This window comes from Microplitis mediator, chromosome 1, assembly GCF_029852145.1.
Source record: "Microplitis mediator isolate UGA2020A chromosome 1, iyMicMedi2.1, whole genome shotgun sequence".
In the NCBI taxonomy this organism is placed as follows: domain Eukaryota; kingdom Metazoa; phylum Arthropoda; class Insecta; order Hymenoptera; family Braconidae; genus Microplitis; species Microplitis mediator.
Genome location: NC_079969.1, coordinates 11629201 through 11651103, shown reverse-complemented (window position 1 = coordinate 11651103; position 21903 = coordinate 11629201). Strand labels below are relative to the sequence as shown.

General features: G+C 30.9%; 1 long non-coding RNA gene across 2 annotated transcripts in view; it reads left to right on the top strand.

The window, feature by feature from the left end:
* The window catches only part of LOC130678235 (uncharacterized), a 125538-nt gene extending 105638 nt beyond the window's left edge, over window positions 1-19900 (top strand). For both annotated transcript variants that reach the window (XR_008991776.1, XR_008991775.1), the window contains one exon: window positions 19745-19900. This is a non-coding gene — a long non-coding RNA (uncharacterized LOC130678235). The remainder of the gene's footprint in view (window positions 1-19744) is intronic.
* Window positions 19901-21903: the final 2003 nt, after the last annotated feature.

Genomic DNA, 21903 nt, shown 5'->3' with positions numbered 1-21903 from the left:
CGGCATGACAGTTTTACTTTAATATTAATCATAATTATTAAACTTATAATCTTTATAATATTACAAATAGATTTATAAGAAAAAAGTTATATTCAACCTGATGATGTCTAGAGTTTTAGATTGTTAAATTCTTTTAATAATAAACAAAATTATTGCTTACGTGAATATGGGCATATATGATAATAGAAAAAATCTAAATGTCTACATCTCAATATGACTAAACTAATTTATTTAAACTTGTAAATAAAGCCTTGAGGACGTTAATTTTATACGTTAATCATTTTTCGTTCGATAAACATTTGACGTCATCCACAAATTTGTTAATAGGAATAGTTCTATATTTCATTATTAAAACAATGTGATGTAACTATACTACATTATGAAAAAAAGTGATTAATGATTGATTTTAACATTGCAATTATGTCCTAATTCTTACAATTTCAAAATTTATCTAAATAGTATATTACATACCTAGGCCAGTAAAATAAGAAAAGTCTCAGAGCACATGTAATTGTTGGCCGAGGCGAAGCCGAGGTTGACAAACATGTGGTCTGAGGCTTTCTTTTTTACTGGCCAAGGTGCGTATACTATTTTTCTGCTCGACGAAGCTGGAAAGTTGCAACTTCGTTCAGGGCAGCGGCCCGAAAGTTGCCACTTTCCGGCCGGAGGGCAGAAAACATTATTTTTAGAATAAAATTAGAAATTTACCTTTTCCTTCCAAGTATGGCTGAATGACAAATTTTTTGTTATTAAAATACGTAATGATTTAAGCAATGAAATTTTTACAACCCGGGACAAAAATTTTTTTACAAAATTTTTCAAAATTTAACAATCGTTAGGAAATTGTATAAAATTTCGTGAAATTTAAAACTATTTTATGACCTAAAATTTTTAGAGTTCTTTAGAAGTATACAGAATAGATGTTCTATAAATAGAGTATATATTTTTTGTCGTTTCGTAAAATTTTGCGACCCAAATTATATAAAATCCTATAGGACATTAATGTCAATAACATTTTATCTAAATTTATATGAAATGTTATTGAATTCCATAGAATAAAAAAAAATTCTATGTTTTTATAGGAATTTATAAGTTTGAATCCAGTATTAAAGAAAATGAGTTTATAAAAATGCTGTAATATTATACAGTTTCATGGAATTTTATAAAATTGTAATTTGAAATTTCGTATCTCAAAAAATATACTATTTATTCTAGTATACTAGAGCTAGTTCCGAACCCAGCAGTTTTCAGAATTTTTTCATCAATACAACACATACTTAATCCGTCTCAGTAATTCCCTCATCCATTCGATCAATTTACCCGAGTCGAATTGAAACTTATAGTTGACCAGCCCGTGGCTAACAGATTTGAGTCATATATGAGGTATACCTCAGCACTGCCTGATAGAATTAGCCAGCCATAACCTCATCGCGTAACGACATCTCAGCCTATGGCTGACTGATCAGAACTAGTATACTAACCAACTAGGGCAGTAAACGGCAGTGTTGCCAAAAGGTTACATTTTTTAAATTTTACGTAACTTTTGATCATTCCATGTAACATGTATGTAAAAAACAATTTTATTTATATATAAGTAACTTTTCAAGGATCACATAATAGGTAAATATAAAAAGAAAATCTTTAAAAAACGAACAAACATAATGCAATATTTACGGCAGCATTAGAAAATTCATAAAACCCGCTTAACTGTTTTCAACATTCTATTCGTGGTTGTCACGCAATAGAGATGGTACTCCTGTTAAAATACTGAGTTATGTATATTTTTATAGGACTAAATCACACCTACTATATTTAGTGCTGAAGAAATAATTATAAATAAACAATTTTTACGGTACTGATTAATTTTGACTATACAACTCAAAGTTTATAGTATAAGTTTATACACATTGCTTAGTGATAATTATCTTTTGATTATCTGTGACAAGTTAGATTAAAAATACTAAAATAGTAATAGTTTCTTACTATTTAAAGTAAGTGAATGACTTTTCAAATACATTATGTTTCTGAATGATGTAGTTATTTAAAATACTTCGAAGTAAACTTTAGTAGATATTTTATTTTATATTGAATATTTTTTTTTCTTTATTTGTTCCATAGTTGACAGATGAATATCTAACCAATCGTTTTCAACGGGTTCTAAACAAGATGAAGAGATTTTTTTATGCCTCCATCGTCTACCTCATGTGTTGATAGTTATAATAGTAGTCCTATAGACGGGGCCCTACTTGGCCCAGCACTGGGGAACTTAGCTTTGGCACACCTATATTGGCCTATGCTTGGCTCAAGATTGGGTACTCAGTCCTGGCCGCTATAATGATTACCCGGGCTTGGGCCAAGACTAGGTTCTCCTGTCTTGGCTATTCAATGGCAAGCCAGACTTGGGCCAAGGTAGGATTATCCAAATTCGGCTATACCTGTAGTTACTCATTCTTAGACCAGAACTGGCTAACCCAGGTTTTCTATGAATTTGATAGTTTAAACGTTAATGATCATGAACTCTACGAAGTTAACAATGATAAATTTTTTTTAATTAAATTTATTTGTTTCGTCGATGTATGGGCCAGGTCTGGCAACGAAACACGGACCAGGTCTAGTAACGAAGCATGGGCCTGGTCTAGCAAACAGGACTGGCCCAGTGTTATCATTGCAGACTATTACCAAGGCGAGGCCAAGGCTGGCTTACAAGCTTGGCCCAAGGTTTTACATAGTTGAGTCAAGCCTGAGCCTGTCATACTTTCCTCTCTGGAAAGACTGTAAATATTTTTTGAACAATGTCAGCTGTTAACTAAGACGAAAATTAATTTTTCAGAAAATTTTTCTGCTTTTAAACTCAAATTATTGACTTATTTGATGTTCGATCTATTGATACCAGCATTGCTCGTGAAAGTAAATTTTAAACGAGTGTTCGGCTTGTAATCCGAAATAAAATGAGAATCTCTGAAACCGCTATACTCTCAACGTTGTAGCATAGAAAGATAGAAGAGGGGAGCTCAATGGATTTTGGTCATACTCTGGCGCAGTCTGGCACAAGTTTTTGAAACAATAATCTGGAGCAATAATTGTTCAATTCTTGTGCAAGAAATCTGTTTTCAGAGTCTTGTACAAAATTTCAGTTAATATTGTTTATCCTATTTTCACAATATTGTGAACGATTCTTTTGCAAGCATCGATCGATATTGCTACTAGGAGAGTTTACAGTGAGTCGTTTTTTGAATTGAAAACTGTGTTATGAATAAATTATTATTGTGAGCCAGCTGTAATGTAATAACGAGTCAGGATTTCATTCTCGTACAGCGCCATCTGTAAGTAAGAGATAATGACCGCAGCCATCAGCTTATACTGAACCATCGTTTGATTTGAAAACAGCGCCATCTAAAACCAATTATTTTGAGCCAGCTGTGAGGCAATGGAGTTAAGATTTTATTCTTTTACAGCGCCATCTGTAAATAATAAATATTGTTCACTCACGAGATATCGGTGAGCTAAAAACGTTCTTGAAAAAAAAATTAGCCAACGAAGAGCTTGTTATTAGCTAAATCTACTAGCTACTAATGCTGAGCTATAGTGCATGGTTCTAAATTCATCACCCGACTAGAAATTCCAGTTAGGCTTGCCGAAAGACCAATTTGGACCGAATAAGGCTTTCCGAAATACGGCAAGCCTGATTCGCACCTTATTCTGGCCTCATAATAAAAACAAAAATACGGCAAGCCAAATTCGAACCTTAAGGTATTTGTATGAGGAAAATCAAAGCTCGAAATGCCAAAAACATTCCAAACTTGGTTGTTATTGGGAGAAGGTGTGGCATGGTGTTAGTTAGGAATACTTTTGGAATTCCTGACTGATATTTAATAGCGATGACCAAATGCTTGCTGAAGTCCGGACTGCCAAATCAGGTAGTTAGTAACAAAGTGAATGGCTAAGTTAACTTCGGCGTATCTTCGGAAATTGATACTGCTGCCTTATGGTGATTATCAAAGGCTTGCTGCAGTCTGGTGTGTCAAATGAGGGCCTGACTGGAATTCCAGTGCGGCATGCCAAAATACCAATTCGGGACAAATGAGCCTTTCCAAAATACAGTAAGCCTAATTTGGACCGTGCTCCGTCCTTATGAGGAAAACCGAAACTTGATATACCAAAACTTTTCCAAACTTGTTTGTCATTAGGAGTTTTCGAAAGGTGTAAAAGTTTAGTGAATCTTTGGAATTCCTGACTAAAATCAGATTGGGATGACCGAAAGCTTGCTAAAATTAGGTATGCCAAATTTGGCTACTATTAGGAAAGTCTTCGTCATTGCCTAAGTTAGGTATATCTTTAGAATTCCTGGCTGATACCGAATAATATTTTAATACCATAACCAAACTTAAGAGCCACAATCGGTAGAGTAGCGCAGTAGTTAAAGCGTCGGTCTTTCGTCCGTAGGGTCCTGGGTTCGAATCCCACAACAGCGGTTGTTAATAAGTTTCGCGTTTTTCCTTGAATTAAAAATTTCTAATTTGATTGGAAATTAATGTAACATTAAATTGAAATATCTAATGATATACTGCTTTGCAAAAATACTTTTAAACGATAAAATTTTTTTTTTTTTTTTTTTAATGTAGTTAAACAAAATTATATTATTACAATCATAAATGACCATATATTGCTAATTTCTATGTATAATCATTTTTCACAGATAGATTACGGTTTTTCGGGGTGACTTCGGTTTCTGAATTTGTGCCGAATTCAGCTTTCCTAATTATGCAGGGTTTCGGACGTGCGTTGTTTTTGTGATGCGAGCCTTATGCAGTTGCCTCATTAGGCGCGAACTCGGAATTCGGCATGCCTAATCCGGAGCTAATAAAAAACAAACTGATATTTCTAGTCGGGATCATTTTGATTAACCAGAACTCTACCCGGGTATAGAATCTAGTTGAATTTTGTTTTTTCGAGATTTAAAATTTTCATTTTTAATTATTACTGCCTATAAAATTTCATAAAAAGAATTTTTCACGAGAAATGGTATGAATAAATAAATACGTACACAGAAAAAAAGGATTTCTTGGCGCAAAAAATATTTTCTGGGGCGTGTAAAAAGTTTTTTGCGTCAAGAAAATTTTTTTTTTTTGTGTAGATAAATGAATACAGCACAATGGAGAATAATTATATATATATATATATATATATATATATATATATATATATATATATATATATATATATATATATATATATATATATATATATATATATATATATAGATATATATATATAGATATATAGATATATATAAAAAAAAAAAAAAAAAAAAACGATTTTACTCGTGTAAGTTAAACATGATTCTGCATTTCTAAGTCGCGATTGCTATGTTGCTTTTGGAGATGAGTTGCCTGTTCCAAAGTCAATCGCGTTTGGTTCATAGGCTGTTTTGTGTCCAACGACAAATGTCACTGTTGTTGTACGATAATAAATCACGAAATATTTGTCGCGTTGATTGAAGACTTGGTATGGATCTTCGTTTGGAGATAAAAATAATGGCCTGACTCAGTCGTAGTGGACTAAGATGTCAGAGCAAGTACTCACGTTCCTGAAACAAAAAAGAAAATACTTACCTTGAAACGACATTTTGGCCGATGTCAATTAATCGAAATGACATTTAAAGGTGTCAAGAAGATCACCTAGTAAAGTTGTGCTTCTGCAAGTGAGTAACTCACCAGATAACCGAGTATGGGCTCGATATATACCAGTTCAGCTGAAGCCATCTCGATCTTGTCTTTCTATGCAGCTTGCATTTCATGTGAAGCTGTCGGTAAGGCATTGTGCCAAATGTATAAGTGATTATGATTATGAGCTCGACTTTATTATGAAAATGTATATGACCATGAATAGTCTAGTCAAGCCATACGTAATCATATATGGTTTATTAAATAATATAAAAATAATATATGGGAATAAAATATATGGAATTTCTACTTGAAAGGAAAGGACATTGAAAAATATTCAAATGGTTGATGTCTGTATGGACGATTAAAATAAAGCTTGTGTACAAAAGAGAAGCAAAAATAATGGAGTAAAAAACAATTACGATAACAAAAAATAAAAAATACGAGAGTGAAGGGAATGTACAGAAAATGGTTTGTGAAAGTGTTCGATGTTGCGAAGACTTCAAAATGCACTCAATTTGCAAATCGGTTTAACAAACATACTAGTCGGTATATATCTATATCCTTTACTACATACGTTTGATGCATAGAACGAAATAACACTAGCAAAAATAAAATGTTAACACTGATGTTAATTCAAGGTAAGCTCAAAAATAGGTTTTTATCGGGAGAAAACTCACATGATACATAGCCTGTAGGTGAAAAGTATTTTATATATACTCTATAAACATGAGTAAGTGAAATAAGTGAATATTCACTAATTCTGAGTGCCAACCGAACCACTTTTTGAAATTAGTGGTTTGTTTTTACAAATTTATATTCCTTTTCTTTTTAAACTTAACAGGTACAAATTTTGATATTGCACGGAAAGAATTTTTTGATAAAAATTACTCTGTAATTTCGAGTAATCCTGGGCCGTTGCAAAAAATTGGTATTTTTTGTTTTAAATTTAATATTTTTTGTTTAAATATTAACGTTGATAGACCATGTTTTACTCTACTACTGAGTAATTTTTTAAAAGTCTTATATTTAATCGATTATTGTGAATATCTCATCTTAATCTATTAATTTTTACTCCATGTGATTAATTTTTACTCCCCAATATACCATTCTTTTAAACCCATTAACTTTTTGATGATAAACTGCTTATAACTCAAATAAATTTTCTTATCTATGAAAATAATTTTTACTCTAAACTGCAAAGTAATATTTCAGTAGTTTCCGTTTTTCTTCGGTTAATATCGGCTTCAATTAAATGTCTTTTATTTTGCTCGCGACAACTTACATGTTACGCACACAAACGTAGGGCTGGAAAAAAAGACGATCTCTGTATCTCTTTATAACTTAATATTTATTTTAAAATTAAAAAAAAATTTGTATCTTTTCTTTTTCAACACAATAAGAGTAATTTTTTTTTTATTATTTTTCAAAATATTTATTTTAAGTCATATTCTAAAGCAATTAGATGATTCCTAGATTTTTTATAAAAATTTCAGCCAATTAATTGTAATTTTTATTGTAATTCAATATAAATTTTATAAATTGAATCATCAACTTTTTATCATAACCTACGAGTAAAAATTGAATTAGAGAGAATTTATTTAGACAGCCGCTAGGTGTAATTTTTACTCGTAATTGTGAGTAAAAATTAATCTGATTGATTTTTACTCACTGAAAGAGTAAAATTTCGTAACTCGAAAGTAAAAAGTCGTAATGGCCCAAGATTACTCGATTTAGAGTAATTTCTAGAATAAATAACATGACAATATTCATACGAAAATTCTTTCCGTGTGGAACAAATGTTTTTATAAATCATCGAACTGGAATATCAATCAGTTTCCAAATTGGAAATATCACAACAAAACTGATCTTTTATCGGCTGATAATCTATAATCACGCATCAAAAAATTAATCGATATTTTATAATCAGAGCGGCTTTATAGAATATCAAGTTTGAAAATGTGATTTATTCTAATAAAAAATGGAAGTCTATTATTGTTTTAGTTATTAGTTAATTTTGATAAAATACTATGAACATGTTAAATTTCACACTCGTATGGAAAGACAACAATAGTAGGTTTATATATATGTATATACATATATAATAAAAATGAGCTTGAAAAATAATTTCCTGTCAACGATATATAGATCGTGTGAGGGGGAGAAATATGCTTGAGGCTATCAAAATATTATTGGAAGGTGTACAAGAGATATAGCTAGAGTGCAAGTATAATAGGATAGTTGCGCATTTTCACACTAGTCATATAAAAAAAAGCCAACTGTTTATAGTTAATTGTCAAATAAAAAAAAGAAAATTGTTCAAAATCTTCACTACCAAATTTGTTTTAAGTTTAAAAAATTTTCATTTATTTGGCGAAATTCTACATAGAAGGATAGGTGAAATTAGTGAGTTTGTTGTTGGAGGGTAAAGGGGTGAAGAAAAGAGACGAGCAAAAGCGTGACTCGGTCGATACGTGGACACAATGGAGGGTGTGGCGTTCGACAACGAAAACCTAATATTCACTTCGGTATTTCATCCATTGGTTCCCCAAGTAATATTACAAATATGTGGCCTTGTATATTCATTATATTAGACCATGTTAACATTTTTTTGACTGGCGATTCTCGTATTAACAATTTTATATCTTATAAAACAATATTTTTTTATAAAATTTAAACTTTTGATGATATTGTTCAAATCCATTGTTGCTACAATAATTTTCAAATAATTTCCTATTGAAAGAAAATATCCAATTTACTCTCGAGAACTGAATTAGTGAATTAATATTCACTATTTGCTAGTGAATTTCGCTTATTCATTTTTAGAGCGTAAGTCTGTTATTATTATAGATTGCCTGCATAACTAAATTTATGAGAATCTGGGAGAAATTGAAAAATTTTTGGATATTAACTGAACAATCAGTCTTTACAAGGAAACAATTGTTATATCCTGACTAGAATTTTTCATAAGGACCTGACGAGGTCCTTATCGGGTTAACCTTATTTCAGATAAGGTCCCGATTAAGGTATCCTGACGCGAATCCTAATGTGGATGTAACGCTTAAGACCCATGAGGTCCTTATCGGGATTGCCTTATTAGTAATTATTTTAAAAAAAATATTAAATTCCAAAAAAAAAATAAGAGAATTTTAATTCGATCGAGAATGTTATCTATTGTATTGAGAGCATTAATTAGAGGAAGTGAACATATTTTTCATTGATGAAAAAATCCTGATGACTGCTGGACTCGAACCTGCGTCCTTCCGATTCAAAGTCCTTGATGCTATCCACTGCGCGGACATACACATGTGATCTTGAAGTGTAAATATAATATTCATTATGATGTCAAAGAATGACTGATGAAGAAGTAAAAAATCTGTGCTGCAATGATTGACGTGATTTTTTATATAATATTCTTTTGTACTTTGTTTAATTTTTAGCCTGTGAATGAAATATTTAAAGAGATGGGATAACTTTTTTTTTAATAAGGATATCCTGATGAGGTCCTGACAAGGAACTTGGCAGGTCGACCTGATAGCAAATATCTTTTTTTTGAATAAGAACATCCTGACGAAGTCCTGATCAGGAACTCGTCAGGTTGACCCGATGGCATATAACTTTTTTTTGAATAGGGATATCCTGATGAGGCCCTGATCAGAAACTCGTCAGATTGACTCGATAGCAAATAACTTTTTTTTAAAGAAGGATATCCTGATGAGGTCCTGACAAGGAACTTGTCAGGTTTGCCCTAATAAGGCGAACCTTATATTAACCTGATAAGGTCCTTATGGTACTTCAGGCAAATCAGGAAGAAATTCTAGTCGGGATGTAGTAAAGTGCTAATCCTCGTACTCTAGAGGCTCCAGGTTTCACTTCTTGATGAGCTCAGCTTGATTTTTTATTCTCTATTATAGCACGTCTATTATAAGTTTTATTATTTCTAAAAAACTTTTATTCCTCGTTTAATTAGTTTTTTTATTCAACGCATGCATAGTTATTCTGTTTTACCATAGCTACACAGCGAACCCTAAGGAGCCGTTTATCAACCAGCGAATTTCTAAACTTTCCATCGGTGTAACATAATGAGCTCATTACGGCACTCTGTTGACGTCAATATTGAATATTTTTTTTTCATCTCATTTCTCAAGTTTCAATGCTTTATTTAACAGTTGAAACAAGCCAGTTTTAGACTACTGCGGTTTATCGGGTAGAAACTGACTAGTTTCTTTCCTTATTGGAAGGCCCAATAAGTTTTAGTATTCATTTCTTTTCTGTCAGAATCGCATTTGTTTATTAAAAACCTTTAAATATTTATGTCGGTCTATAAACCAACCAAACTGACAGTTGTGTTTGACAAATTTAAAAAGTAAAGTAATAAAAATGATAAAAGTTTCATCAATAAAAGAAAAAAAAGTGATAAGAACATTTCTTGTACAGTTCAACACCTTGTTGATAAACCTCAAGTTCCATCCCTCAACTTATTGCCAGAGATATCCAGAGAACGATATTTATTCGGCTATAATACATTCGTAAACAGAAAGAAGCAAAAGAGACTACATCATCATTTAGTAAGCTATTTCGATGATCGACCTACAAAATATGCACATCCACGGAGAAAAAAATATTGTTCCTCGAACGATCTAAAGTATAGCAACTCGTAGATCGTTACCACAACAATATGCAACTTATGGTAACAATGCCGTATCGTTCCTGTAACTATCTATTAGATAGCTGTGAGCCCTATACGACTTTCCGTAGTCGCCACCTCACACGGCACCACCTAACCTATTTAAGCATCCATTTTCGCGTGTATTTTGTGTATCGGGTATAATTGTTGCTAGCAGACGCTTAATAAATAAAGTATTTTATTTAATCGAAATTATTTATTGATCATTTATTTATTAATGATAAAGATTTTTAAAGGTCTCATATCATTTGCAACGCAGGTGACGTCAGATAGGGCTCAGAACGATACGGTTTAGCTGTCAGAACGATACGGTATAGGTCTCAGAGCTATCTACCGTATTGTTGTCAGAACGATACAGTAGATCGCTACAGTAACAAAATCTAGTAGATAACTTTTTCGTATTGTTACTGTAACTATACAGTATACTTCTCAGAACGATATTTTTGTCTCCGTATACTATTTGGTCAATTTTCCAGATGTTTAAGACAACTATAGATTCAGAGCACATTATCGACGTTAATGAATATTCTTAATTACAGGCTTTAAAAAAAAAAAAAAAAACTGGATTCCAGAGTGAAAAATCCAATGCTTCTTATCTACTGAAATAAATAAATCTTTTAAAAAAACGCAAGATCAACAATATAATCTTTAATATTAGGAAATATATGCACTTAAATCATTAATTTTATAACTATTATTTTATTGAACTACGCATTTATTACAATATCAAGTTGTAGCAATTCTTAGAGTTGTTGAAGCAATGTAGAGGAAATAGTTTATTGTGTGACAAGGGATAAAACAAACGATTTCAGACTAGGCGGGCTCTAATCTTTCATCGCTGACATCACCCGCAGTCTGAAATCGTGTTTCATCCTGAATCACACTCTATATTTTTCATGATTGCCTGCATCGGAACTTTAAGATTCAGTGTCAGCAGCCAGTAAGAAACAAGTTAATTTCAAGCCGATGATGCGGAGAACTGTTAGAGAATGAGAAATCTGTTATTTACAGTCACCGATTAAATAGTAAATAAGACAAAAATATTATTTTCACTCATTTTTAGTAATTTTATTTGGTTAATTAAAACTGTCACTTAAAAAATGAAATGAGTAAACCGAAGTGACAAGTAAACAAATGAGAGTTATAAGGCTGCAAATGAACATTAAATATAACTTGCACCGGGCAGAAACAATTGTGTTTCTTCCCAAGAGAACAAACACGCATGTTTCTGCCCGCTGTATGAAGGTATTTGTGAATGACGAATTCGCTAGCAGTTGTTTGCGGCATCGGGTTGAAATTAGCTTGTTTCGGCTGGCTGTTAAGACACTGAAACTTTGTTTCGATGCTGATATCATGAAAAGAATTATGTGTCATGACACTGGATGACTTAGAAAATCTTGAAGGTAAACTAATGAAAACCCCAATTCCAATGAAAAAAAAACTCATATGAGTAGGTTATTCACAATTGGAGAAAAATATTACAGCGTTGTTAAAAATTACTTACATTTAAGACCAGTAAACTTCGAATACTCCTGCCGCTTTCTTTTTTAATTTTCAAAAATGTAAGTGTACTTGACAAATTGCTGGCAAAAACAAAATTGCTGAGTGTTCGAAGCAAAAATCTCAGAGTTTTTTAAATTGTCGAATACTAATACGGAGCTCCCTTGCTCGCTGACTGAGTCAGCCTAACTCTGGAGCTGATGCAACAACCATTAAATGCCATGGTGGTTGGAAGTCAACAACTACTGATGAAGGCTACATTCAAGACTCGACTAGAAACAAACGAAAAATATCTAACCACAAATAACAGAATTTAGTGGTCAATTGTCATTACTTTCAGCAAGAAATAAATCTGTAACACTAGAAAAGAAAATCAAAAAGTAAACAACTAGAAGATGATTCTGCAGAACGGGAAATATCATCATCAGGAACAGGAAGGTCCAAAGCCGTGTACTTTTTTCACAATCGTTCAATCACTATTTAATTTTAAGCTAACTGTGAAACAAAAATATGGAAAACGGTTGACCCCGTAGGCTATCCCCAAAACTTCCCGCTGCTTGAGCTAGAAAACATTATTGCAAATAAATATTCTTTAGTATATTGGTCTCTTCAAACTCAAATGAAAATGTCTTCCGTTCATCTTCAAAAGTTCAAAAAGTCTAAGATAATTTAAAAATAAGCAGTTCTTAAATTTTTGGTTACGATTATTCTTTATAAAACACTCAGATTCGGACAGAAATAAATATGAAGTACTTCAGATAAAGAACTAAAGAAGTTTTGAATAGAACCACACGGTCAAATCCTGGAATATTTGAAAAAAATTAAGAAAAGAGTAATTTTTCAAATGCTTCGGTGCCGATACCCGACTAAAAATTGTCCCAATACATATATTGGGTCCCAATTGAGAATCGCTGTGGCATGCCCAGTAGGTTTACCCCAGTCGGAACCCGATCAGGAACTTGTTGGGATAGCCCAATGCAAAAATGATTATTATTTTAATAACTTTTATGATTCATATACAACCTGAAATGCTCAAAATTTGTTATTGAAATTTTTATTTTCAAAAAGTTAATAATAAAACAAATATATTTTTTTCGCTCGTTCACAATATTTATGTTAAAATTACTTTTTTTATCTAAATTGTTTATAAACAATTTCATTTTATCCGATTTATTTAATTTTCTAATCAAATTATTTTTCACTTCTTCTGAACAGGATATTCTGTTTTGTGTCCCTCCCTCCTCTATTTTCTATTTTTCCTAGTATAAATTTAATTGATTGAAATTTTGATTAAATTAATTTTTTCTTGATTTACTTGAAGTACCCTGAGGTTTTAATTTGGTAATTTCGATACAGACTTTGTGTAACCCTTTTTTAACACAAAAATTATGTTGAAATATCGCCATAAGAGGGCGCAAAGAATTCTACTGTAACACACAAAATGTGTTAATAAAGAGTGTATAACACATTTTTTATGTTACAAAATAAAGTGACACAAACTTTGTGTTAGTTTAACACACTACAATTTTTAACACAAACCGTTTTCGACGCAAATACACAATATTTTTTACTGTGTATATGAGAAACAAATAGTTAACAAAAAGCAAGATTATGATTATCACATACAGATGGTAATGGTGATAGTTAGCATTTTTTTCAGCGTGTAACTTTTTACCTGTTAGAATTACGATAAAACCATTTAAAAAAATTTTTTCACATGCTATTTATGTGTAAAAACAAAAAATTATTGAGCGCCTAGTAGAATTGAAATATCAAGCTTTCCTTTGGTGAGGATTTTTTTTATACCATAGAGAAACTTTTGAGATGATAGAACTAGAAAAAAAAAATGTTTTTTTTGGACCAGTCTAATACATATTAGTATATAAGAAACCTAATTATGCGTAGTTTAATACAGTAACTTCAACAACAGTATATGTATTTGGATTGACTGTTAAAGTATTTACATGAATTATTTGATAATATAGAAAGTAAAAAAGTTACTTATACTTAGTTTATTGGTGGGAATGAATTAAACAGGTATTGTTATTATTATTGCTTAAGCGTAAGTTATGAGAACTAATATTTTCTATAGTTAGCACAATGAAATAAAAAATTTTAGTAATATATAGTTGATACTAACTATTTTCGATTAGTTTCTTGTTCAATTTTACTAAAATTAACTCCTTATAGTACAGATACTTAATGAATAACTTTCAAAAATGTGACAATGGAATTAACCGGTGGACCAGTCCCAAATATCAGAAATAACGTTATTTTTTGAATCTATCGTCAATAATATTTCTCGAATAAATCAAAAGGTTTAGTTATACACAGCATCAGATTAGATTTTGAAAACAATCGATTAAAGAGGTTACAAGCCAAGCAAAAAGAACACTTATATTGAATGTGTTTTAAATTACTGTAAAAATTATTTAGATTCGGTAATGTTTTGAGACATAAAATAAATGAACATTCATTTATTGCAATATTCATACTCAGACAGTCTTGTAAAAAAACTTTATATGTATTTCATTTGTTTTATTTTTTAATATTTTTACCGGAAAGTTAAGAATTATTTCTCGTATACTATTATTTATGATATGCTGTCAGAAAGATATGCACACGATGTGAATGTCAATATAGTAATATTTTTTCATACTTAAAACGTGACGACAAATTTTACTATTTACATTTCTCTCTACCCATAAAACTCTTTTCTGCAAGAATGAACTAAACTTCGGTCAAACGACATTCGAGTTGAATTGGCCAATTGTTCGATCGAAAAAACGCAATGTTATTGTTATAATTCAATGAACGCCCTCTCATTCCCTTATACTGGGGAATCGTTCCATTCTCCAGCTATTCGCCCTTTTGTCCTTTATGCGGTAGGGAGTTTGCGCAGAAAAGAGGGAGAGAATGAAGAGCTGGAGTGTTGTTTTTATTGGCCGCGTTTAGGGAGAAAGCTAGTGAAAATGGGCTGTTGTTTCGCCCCATTTCACCCTCTTCTCGATCTCTCTCTCTCTCTCTTTCTCTCTCTCTCCCTAGATATATATATATATATATATATATATATATATATATATAGCTTCAAGAATCGAAATGCCTTGGAGAACGTCCTTGTCTCTGTGTAAGAATTCGTAGAGTATAGAGAAGACGATTGTTAATGCCGCTCAGTTGTTATTTCAGAACAAATTTCCATTCTCCGTCTCTTTATCTTCATTTCATTTAATATTTCTCTCTTATTCGCCTCTATCGTCAATTTTCAATACACGACTTGAAACTCGCAATGTGAAAGACATACCATACACTATAACGTTTTGTCAACAATCGTTATCTTGATTCTTAACTAGAGAAACGACCCAGTTATTAATAGGATGTCAATTTGTCAGTTGACACTTTGTAATTTAATTCAATTATTTACTTAACTTCCTGCAACATTTTTAGAAGTTCTCAATATTTTCATACATTTTTTGAAATACGTAAAGTGCTGAAAAACCTCACTTTTAGTTTATAATACAAAAGGCTATATGATCTGCAGACGAAAACACGACAAAAGCACAAGAAACTTGTGAATTCCATATTAACGGTTATGTAACGTGTCACTAATTAGTACATTTGAGTGACTATCTAAAATGCTCTATAGTTATTACAAAAATTTCAGTGATTATCCGTACAAATAATTGATTGATTGATTATCAGCTAATATTAACATTGAAAAGTTATTTTAAAGAGGAAGAAGATAAGTTTTAATTTAGTGTTTAAAAATCAAATTTTTGGAGATTCCCCATTTTGGTAATAATACATTTTAAGATTAGATTAAAAAATCTAACAAATGGAAGAAATAGTCGTCACCTTCGAATAAGATATATTTTTTTTATTGTTATTAAAATTTTACGATACCGTTAAAATTGGTTATTGAAAAATTTTCATTCTTCCGGTTCACTATCATTATATGGGAAAAGTTTCTTTGTGCCTGAAATACACCCTAGGATCTAGCAAGATGTGGCATCTGTAATAACAACCGATGAGATCTTGTTCGTTTCCCATTATGGACGTCATCGTCGTCACTGTTATAGACGGCGACGTCAAGTTGATGCTTTCGTTTAAGCAGCCTCGGTGACTAGTTTATGAGCTCAAAAAAATTATTGACAATTTTTTTTTTAAATTAAAATATTTAAAGATATGTACATAATCAGAATCTTCGAATCTATATTAATAAATAAGAAAGCGATTTTTATGTTCGAATCAACTGCGAAAAACTACTGAATACATGAACAGAAAATCTATACTATTCGAAATTCAATTTGCTTTGGAAGAAGATTGAGTATATATTTTATCGTAAATTTCTCATTAGTATCAGATTTTGTTGAAAGTTTTTTAGTTATTTTCATTTAAATGCCAATTTGTTCCAAGAAATCGTATTTTAACTGATTTTAATTAATTACTTTTAAATACAAATAATTTTCTAAAATTTTGAAAACTGTAATAAATAATATGTGCAAAATAAAATGATCTCCACACAATGTCCTATATCATTTTGAGACGTCTCATAGTTTTGCCGGAAAATGTCACATAAAACTAAAATTTACAACTAATTCAACTTTGACCTAACATAACTTTTGAAAAAGTAAAATTTTCGGAATATAATAAGAAAACTTTTTTGTAAAGCGTTTAACTTCCAAAAAACTATATCATCTCGACCTTTTCAATACACTGATTCGCTGACGAGTTATAAAATTCCAAATAAAAAAAAATAGATTTTTCCTTATTATTTGAATGGGAAATAAAAAATTACGATGAGCGATTTATTAATATTAATTATTAAGCGCTTGAAATTTAAGAGAACCATTTATATTGGTATTTTCTACCAAATTATGTATTTTAGATGGCCGTAAGGAGTCTCGACTCTATGGCCAATTAAATAAATGAATAATAATAATAAAATTTTAAGACCATTCATAAAAAAAATTAGTTGGTTTTTGTGGCACGGTCTAATATATATATATATATATATATATACAACAAGAAACGTTTGAATAGCATATACAGCACTTATATACTACTAAAGTATTGTTTTGGTTATTTTAGCAAACCTAACACAACACAGTTTGTTATTTAACAAAATAAATGATGTCGTAGCGTTCTTTTTTTTTTACTTATATTCTCTCGCGATTCCGCTACTTAGTACATATACAAAAATAAATTCATTCAAGTTTGTATGTTAGTTAGTACATTAGATTGAGTAGATTTCTAAATCGTTCGGTAATATCGATATGGCTTCTGTTTGTCGACTGTAATAAATTTTGTACTTAAAAAGCTCAATAATCAAATAGCCAGTAAAACTTTACAATAAAACTTTTCGTGATTTTAATGCTATTTTATTATTTAATAAAACATATAAGATGTATGAGTCAGTGAGTGATTGAAAATAAAAATTATATGTTGACCGCTAAAATGCAAATAGCTAATACTTTAAACACCCATAAAAAAGAAGGAAAACAATAGGATGGAATTAGCCTATAATTGACGGAAACTACATATGCCATTTAATTTAAGCAGTAAAATAATAAACGACAGCTATCTAAATTACGATTTTCAATAGAACTCTACTTGAGGTTAATTATCACCACCAAATGTAGAAAGAACAGGTATATCTATTGATTAAACGCGGGTATATTTCTTACATTGCATATTGGGCTAATTGCTATTTGTCTATAGATCTTCAATTTTTGGATTATTATTTTCGTAACAATTAAAATTATTTCCTTTATGAAACTAGTACTATGATCTTATAAAATTATTTACTACAAAAATAGTAACTTATCCTCTGATATTCCTATATCTTTTCTTAGCACGGCAGTGTATTAAATTTCGCTCATTATTGTATGTTTATTTATTAGAACAAACAATTAAAATTTTAATTCATCAAATTCAAGTTGAATAAAGTTAATTCGATTTTTTAGACGAGTATATACGTTATCTAATGTATGCCAACTCCGTCGCATAACTAAATAAAAGTTACCCTCTGCTTCATGCATGATATATCTTAGACAAGATTTATGGCAACTATATTTCTATTGATTCAACTGGATATTAGCAAATTCCTGGCGGCATTAATGAATTTTTTGTTTAGTGTAAAAAATACGCAAAATATTGCATTATTTACAATTTAATTCATTTCAGGTACATCATTAAAGAAGTTAGATTTTTACAATTAAATTGAGTTACCATCAACAGTTGCTGAATAATAAAAAATGTCAAAAAAAAGATTCAAGTATTATTTTAAAACTTAAGTGCTAAAATTACAGTTCATGGATACCTTTTTTTGCTAAATAAATTTTAAAAACTCTGGAATGGCCTCTATGATATATTCGTTCCTTTAATTCATACACTCCTGGGAAAAATTGCACTAATAGAAGGATTTTTTAGCATTTAAATAGATTTCTTAATATATAAGAAATTATTTCTTAGACATCATTTGTTTGTATTTAACAAATATGTCTTCAATAGTAAGAAGTGAGTTAATTTAGATACTTAATTAGATATAGATTCATGAATCGATGTATATGAATCCAAACAAGATTAGATCTGGTTTATTGCTGATTTGGTGTCGAGTTATAGGTGTATTTAGTCACTGATGTGATCTTATGATATTATAACTGAGATAGGATAATATCTGAGTATACCAGAAGTAGATATGCCCAGATTTATTCACATATAACTTTTTACCTAGACAGCCATGATCTAATTATAAAACTACATAAGTATTCTTTATAAAATGTAAAGTCTTGAAGGATGCTAAAGGCCTATATGTTCTATAGGAAGCCCTGTAAAAAATCTATCTGATGCGCTATAGCTATAGCTATTCAAAATTTACAAGTGGTACTTACTATCTAAATTTTACCCTTAAATTTCATAAAGTGGTTCTCTCCCGTTTGAAAACTCTCTATAATTTTGACAACGAGGAGCTTGCGATGCCTGAAATCAAAATTACAGAATGCACAGCAGTGGATTAGGGGTGTGCGAATCTTGTTCGAATCGAATCGAATCGAATAGTTAGGTTCAATTCGATATTCGAGTCGAATATCAAATAGTTCGAAAGATTCGAATAGTTCGGAAGGTTCTAATAGTTCAAAATTTTTCTGAACCTTCGGTAAATATTATTATTGCATCTGACAAATTTAGTATTTATGGCTATATTAAATTAAAAAACTATTATATTATTATATTTGTACCTGAAAAATAAAGTTAATGAACGTGAGATTTAAAAAAGTTCAAATCTTTCGAATTATTCGAATCTTTCGAACTATTCGAATATTCCGAACTATACTCAAACGTTTCGAATCTTCGAGGCGAATCTCGAATCGAATTGTTCGATTCGATTTGCCTCGAATAATTCGAAGTTTCGAGTATTCGCACACCCCTACAGTGGATGGACACCTTCTAATTTTTTGTAAGGAATAGGAAGAATCCAAAGTCGGGAGTATAAAAGTGAAAAATTCCACTATCATTATGTGTGGGATGCACATATAGCCATATATGAACCTGTACACTGTCTACTTATAAGTTACGAGCTCATACTAGCTCTGTATTGTCAGATTTGATTATGCATGAGCCCATATACATGCAATTATGTATCAATCTCGATATGATTATGTATACATGATAAGGCTAATTTGTTTTCTCCAGTCGAGTCAATATAAATATGTTATTGCTTAGTATGTGTGTTCGACTTCTTAACACAATAAAACTCAAAAAGTAACAAAATTATAGAGTAAATTTAGTCACATTATACTTTTTAATTAATTTTAATAATTAAATTTTCTTTTGTTTACATTTAAAATATTTTATCATTGTTAATTATTGACACTAATATGATGATATCTCAATTTAGGATACTATATAAGTGGTATTCACTTTATGAAGGAACAAATGTGAGTGACGATCCATTAGCTGGGAAGCTTCATCTGACGCACTTCGACGTTATCAAAACACTGTCTTAAAACTTATATTCCAGTTTGTATTAACCAGTAGTAGTGGAAAATCTATATGGGTGAGATAGAATAACAATGTATAGATATAACAAGTATGTACTAAAAATATTCCTAATGTCATCAAGTTTCTCTTATTTGTTATTATTTATTTATTTTATTTTAACTAATAATCGAAAGTTATAAATATAATTATTTCCATATAATTAAACTCTATTTTCAGTTTTAAAAAGATGTGTCTTCTTTTCGTACCTCACACGTTATACACATACGTATAAACAAAACATTTTTTGTTTTACTTATACCTGGGTAAATGAGAATTTTATTCAAGTTGTTTTCTGGATAAATTAAAGTTTGCAAGTGAATAAAAAATTTATTTGATAATTGAGATCTTCATAATTTAAATGACATAATTTTATATAATGGTTTAGGGTTTTATCTGCGAGTACGTTCAAACTGACTAGTTTCTGTCTGCTAAATCGTATATTGGCCTGAAATTGGTTTGTTTCGACTGGTAAAACGAGCATTGAAACTCGCAGTTTTACTAGGCAGATGATATGAAAAATTCAAATTTTAGTAAATAGTATGAAGAAAATTTCTTTAATCGACCGGCACCCCTGGACTACCCGGGTACTATACAAGCACCATCACGTGAATGATTGAATTTTGTTAGACAAATAAACTTATCAGTTTTTAATTTTATAATTCAAAATCATTTATGAATTTCTGTTCATTATTGCGCGTTTCAATTGAATATTGAATTAGGGTCTTGACCATTCTGATTATTTTCGACAGAGTAGGATGACTTTAAACGTTTAAATTGACTTCTAACGCTTAAAACTTTTTTGAATCTACGAAATGTCTAGAAGTCGATCTGTTGACGTAAAAATTTTGAAACAAGAAAATGACGTTAATACTAAAATTAAAGTTTCTGGTAATGTTTGAGTCTTTTTCGAACATACAGGTCTATTCAGCGATTCCTCATTAGTCCCCAGTAATCATCGCAACTCTAAAACAATCTGATAATAGAAAATGAGTTTATCTTTCGATTCAGAGTGTACTGTTCGTGATCCAACAGGAAATTCCTTAAATATTGCATGTAGACCACGGGAACGGTCGTAAAAGGCTCCTGAATCATGAAAACTAGAATGTTTTCTTAAAATCTAAGAAATTTTTTGTGATGACACGTTTTTATCGACTAAATAGTACGTCTGCGTGTAAGTCTTATATTAGTTAACCGACGTCGCGACAACCAAGAGGCATCAAGCTATCAGACGACCCTGAGTCGTTTTCAATGTTAATCTCGCTCCCATTACTTCGTATTAAGCGAAGTCTGAATATTCTCAGGAGGCACACGCCCCACCTCAGAGCCCTTAAATCGACCCACTGGAACTGACTTTGGTCCGATGCTCTGCAGACCACTTTGCCGAGACATACGCGGCTGGATCATTAAAAATGAGACCAGTTTAGCCTATGTAGCGCCATCTCTGAGAGGGAAGTAGATAAATATAAAATTGATTTACTTCCCGAGCGACAGAGCGTGGATTTGCACAACGTTGTTACAGATCACGACTCAACCAGAAGTGACTCTACCAAAAATAAAACTGGCACCTTTAAACGTCGACATATGATGAAAACCCGATTTTTGAAAATTATCGATTTTCTCAGCGGGAAGTTAAAAAAAAATTCGGTTAGAAAAAAAATTACAAATTTATTTAATATCATTTAATTATATACATTAATTAACTTATTATAATAATACAATTCAATTATTTAATTTTAATTTATTTCAATAAAAAATGTGGACTCGGTATTAATTTACTGTACTAGTGCGAGAAAGAGAGAGTAAGTTAGAATTCATTCCTTAAGAACAAAATTTTCTTCAGCCAAGAAAATTTACTCTTTGCTCAAGTCGGTCATACAGCTTGTCTAGAGAAACTATATTACCAACAGGAGAACAGAATTTTGTTGGTACAACGAATTTATTTTCTTCCGTCAAAAGATATTGTTATTGAATGAAGTAAATTAAGGTTCTTGTTTAAAAAAAAAATTATTTAACTTA